The following is a 5216-nucleotide window of genomic DNA, read 5'->3' on the forward strand; positions in this document are numbered from 1 at the left end:
TTTCAATATTTTGTAATTTTCTAGTTAATTTTGTTCAAGAACTTGATTTCAGATTTTTAATTGTAAATAACACCTAAATTTGTAAACCTTGTGGCTAACTGTTCTACTTATTATTAGATTAAAGTTTTTTTTTAAGTTTTTAAAAACCTGATGTACTGGACTCACTATCCGAGTCCGGGTCCGGCCGGATATTGCCATTTTTGTCTGATATCCGGATCCGGCCGGATTCTAATTTGAAAAAAAAGTCCGGATCCGGTTTCGGCCGGATTCTAATTTGAAAAATAAAGTCCGGATCCGGTTCCGGCCGGATTCTAATTTAAAAAAAAAAGTCCGGATCCGGGTCCTGCCGGACCCGAAATTGTGGGTCCGGTACATCACTAATAATAAGTAAAGTAATTTTTAATGTAGCAAAATGCTTTTAAAAAATAAAAGTTAATAAAATTTAACATTAATAGAAGACTAACCTTTTAATACTTTATTTTAATCTATGAGATTTACTCATTTTGGAATTTCTTTGGGTAGCTAAATATAGAAGAATTGTTACATTATGTAACAGAATAGAACTAGAAGTGTACAAAAATGGTCGTTTTATAAACAACAAAATGGTCAATAAGATATCAAGGTTTAAGATTTCTGAATGTTGAATGATTTAAAAAAATATTCTTTTTACGTTTGTTTTTATTTCTCTTGCTTATACCTTGATGTCACAATAATACTACCATCAAACCAACTGTTTCTTTTTTAAATGTGCGTATTTTCGCGAGAGGTGACAGTAAATTAAACTTAACAGCAAGAAGCGTAAACTGCAATCAAGCATGCTGTTGCTTCAGAGTGAGGTTTCATCATTGCACATTGGTGGAACCGACCTCTGCAGTTATTCTATAATTGGTAGCGTGGTGGTACAATTTCTAAAATGGGTGTTTGTGTTCGCGAAGTCCCTTCTCTTAATCTACTTTAATTAAAATTGGGCGGCTTTTTGATTTAAGAGTTAAGTTGCAACAAATACATTTCACTAGTTTATTTTAATTTCAAAAGCGATTTTTTAATTAGTTGATTATCACAAATAAAATAACTTCAAACTGAACTAAAATTACTAAAATCATGAAACTATAAATCTTTTTATCTATTTTAAAAAAAAACTAGCAAAAACTTTTGTTAAAAACAGTTCAGACTGTTGATTAAAATTCAGATAGAATAACTTAGTTGTTTCCTTGAAATCGCTTTGTTGTACAACAAAAAAAGAATTTAAACCTTAGTATTAGTTTGTTTAAAATCGAAAAACCATGTGTTTGTTTTATACTTAAAAGTTATATATAATTGGTAAAGTCACTAAGAAAAGGTATAGCATTTCCTTATTAAATTTAGTTTTCGTGAAGTAAATAGTTGCAACCTCCTTGTGTGCGTGCAGTGCAAGTCCATTTTGTTTGGCTGAATGTCGAATTGACAAAAATGGCTCAAAATTCACCTATCAAAATACAAAATAGCAGTGGTAATAGTGGTTTCTTAAAAAAGGACTGATGTTAATTCATTTGAATTTAGTTAGTTATGTTTAGCATACTTAAATCTTTTATTGTAGTTAAAAGCTAAATGTGTAAAACATTATTCAAAAGTTGGATTAAAAAATAGTGGATGTTAGTTGTACATGATTTTAAACAGATTTTAAGAATAAGTTTAATTAATTAATGAGTGTACACTGTACAATGTACATACATTAAAACTTTTTATTTAATTTAAGTATTTTAAGAAGTGTAAATTAGCCTTGAGTTTTTTAATTTACCTTAATATATTAATTATGTATTGCTAAGTTCATAATTTTACAAAATGTATATTTTACATTTTTTTTCTCAAATACTATTATTTTTAAGTAGGCTAAGTGATTTTGTTATATTTTATCAATCTTTTGAGTAGTTATCTTAATTTTTGTAACAAAAATTTTAATTAAAGACAAAGTACAAGTTATTTTATAAACTGGCTTATGCTAAATAACATATACCTTTTTTCCAAAATATTAGCTATTTATTATAGAGTTTACTTTTGTTTTAAACATAACTTATTAGTTAATTGTTTTTAAATAACATCAAAACATTTTTTTTTTGTGCATGTCATATAAATAGAAATAAAATGGATAAAAAAGAGTCTTAAACTGTTCATTAAAACTTTGTTTACTAAGATACTTTAATAAAGATTGATTGTCGTTTTTTTTTGAGTTTTAATAAATGAATGTTGAATGTAAAAAATCTCTCAAGATTAAAACTACGAAAACTTATATTACTAAGAAACTTTATATATGATAATAAATATTGTGAATTTTTTGATGTTTTAATATATGAATGTTGAATATAAAAGACCTCTAAAAATTAATCAGGTTTCAAAATTTGCTCGTACATAATTGAATGTTTGTTGAAAGAGAATTAAGGTCTGTTATGTACTTTTACCTTTGGTTTGATTCTGCATTTATTTATAAAATAAATCTTTTATTCATCAACAAGTTATATTCTTTTTAAATTTTATTAAAAATACCAGCAACCTATAAAATTTTACATTTTTTTTTACAACTTTGTAACTGATAAAACTTATTTTCTTACTATTTCATTAAAATTTTTCTACAAACTATACGTTAGTTAGTTAGCTAAAATTTAAAAGGTGTATTTTTAGCGAGTTGGTTTACTTCTTGGTCAATGATTTGAATTATAATTTTTGGTTAGTAGTATGTTTTATTAAAATAGCAATCCATTTATTTTTAATTTCTTGTGCAATTTTCATAAATCACTTTTAAAACAGTAATTAACTTATAAATTTTTTTTACCAAAACAAAGCACTTGTTGTAAAGTCAGAAAACTTTTAAGGCTGTGTAAATTAAAACAATCTGGATTAAACTTTTACCTTTCCTATAATTCTCTTTTAATAACAACTTTTTTAATTTTAATTTCAAATCAGGTCATTTTGTATTTTAAAATTAATGATTTTGATGTGATAAGTTTTTTAGCCTTAAAATATTTTTTGTATTTGATGTGGGATGATATTAATTTTAATTTAAAATTTGTAATAATCTTAAAGTAGTCTAACTTAAGTTATTTTATTTTCATTCTTTCTAATTATTTTGCAAATTTGTTTAGTCAGTTGTGAATTTCTGTGAATAATTTTTAAGTAAATCCTCAAATCAAATATTAATTAAGTTATTGACATTTAGAAGGTATTATAAATCTGAAAGTCAGTAATCTAACTCAATCAGAAATTTTCTTCAATTTTTAGCGTAAACTAGTAGAAATTAAAATTTATATTGTTCTTTAGACTGTGATTTTGTGTTTTTTAAAAATACTCTTATTTTTGATAAGATATAGTTTGTTTAAAAATATATTTAATGAATAAAATTTTAATTGAACTACTCTTTACTTTACTCAATACTATTACTTTTACACTCCATTTCTGAGACTTACTTTAATCAAATTGGTTAAAAATGTATTTTTACAATAGTTTGTTATTTTGTTTATTTTGTTATTTAGTATTTATTTTGTTTTCTTTATTTGTTTATTTGTTTTCATAAAAGCAAAGCATTTAATAATTTGTTATTTGACTTATTTTTTCATACCTTTAAAAGCGAAAATCAATAAATTAATTAAGCAAGATATTTTAAGTTAAAACAAAACATTTTTTTTATGTATTCAGAAATCTATAAAGCATACAGGGTTTTAAAAATGTACGAAAAAAAAAATAAAATTAAAGACTTTTAAGACTTTAAAAATTGTAATTACTTGTAAGTAACTTTATACTTCGTACAAAAGTTTGGTTAATTAATTTAGTGAAATACCTTTTAAAGACTTTATAAGAGAAAAGTATACTAAAAGGCTAGTTTGAGCTAAAAAACTGCCTAAATCAGCATATTTTTTTAAAGTTTTGTTTATTTATACGCTCATCTCTAACCATCTAACCAAAAAGTGTTAAAAGTTAATAAAAATTAAAGTCTAAACAATAAAAATATAAAAGATTAAAAAATAATTTTTTTTATTTGCTTACTTTGCTCTTTTCAGCTATATTTGTGCTCAGATCATCTTCAAGTATGCTATCCTTTAAAAAGTAATTTAGTTAATACTCATTCCTATCCTCATTATCATTTTAAAGTTATACAATATTAACCACCTTAAAATTAAATTTTAAAATTGAAATAATTAACCAAAACTTTTCAGACAAATAGTTACAAAAATAATAACGCTTAAATAAGCAAAGTTATGAAAGTATTTCCAATTCATAAACTACATCTTGGTTTCAGGTATCGATGCTGTCAACTCATACGTTGTTCAGATACGTTAGTTTTAGTAAGATTTTATATATAAGTTCTTGTTTTAATTAACTTTTATTATACATATAAAAGTACTAAAACAAGTATGAAATTTTTGTTTTTATTCATAGATATCACACAACAAGTGACTTTTAGTGTTAAAACTATTTTATAATTATCTTATTTATCTATAGTATTCTTGAGTCTTGCGATAAGCTTCCTACATCATTAGTTTATATAGACACTTGTACGAATTCCCATAAAATACTTGGACACGTGCAAGTTTTCAAATTTTATGATAAAAAAGACTCTGTGGAATTTGATTTGGGTAAGTTGTTACTTCAGTATACCAAAACTTATCAAATATTACAAACTATTTTTTATTAAAGATTTTCATTTATTTTGAAATATTTTTAATTACAAAAATATAAATTAAAAAATGCTATATTTCATTACAGTTTTGCCTAATAACTTGTGAAACACCTTAAAAACAATAATAAAAAATTGCAAATGACTTATTTTTCAGTTGAAGTAGATAAAGACTTACAAAGAAAAAGAGTTGGTAAAAAAATGATGTTAGATGAAGAAAAATGGGCAAAGGCGAAAGGGTTCAATGCGGCATACTTATGTTCTGTTTCTTCAGCTAAAGACTTTTACAAAAAGTGTGGATATTCAGAAATGAAATCTGGTCCTCATGAAGGATTGTTCAAAAAAGAAATCTAACAAAAATTTTAAGATAGTTTAGAATTTTGTTTTGAAAAAAATAATAAACAAAAATTGATTGTTTTATGTTATAAGTTTTGTCTAAGCTATATATCTTTTCTATCTATCTTAATATTTGTTTATAAAGCTGTTAGCGTGTTTCATAGCAGTTGAATCTTTTCAAACACTTATACATATAGCATTTAGTATTAATTAGTCATTAATATATATCAATACA

The 5216-nt window shown here is 24.2% G+C and overlaps 1 non-coding gene across 1 annotated transcript; it reads left to right on the forward strand.

The window, feature by feature from the left end:
• The first annotated feature begins 779 nt into the window (after nucleotides 1-779).
• LOC145830299 (U1 spliceosomal RNA) lies at nucleotides 780-942 on the forward strand. Its single transcript, XR_014369636.1, has one exon. It is a non-coding gene; the product is annotated as a U1 spliceosomal RNA (small nuclear RNA).
• The last annotated feature ends 4274 nt before the right edge of the window (nucleotides 943-5216 follow it).

This window comes from Thalia democratica, chromosome 2 (genome assembly GCF_965202585.1).
Source record: "Thalia democratica chromosome 2, ktThaDemo2.hap1.1, whole genome shotgun sequence".
NCBI classification, from domain to species: domain Eukaryota; kingdom Metazoa; phylum Chordata; class Thaliacea; order Salpida; family Salpidae; genus Thalia; species Thalia democratica.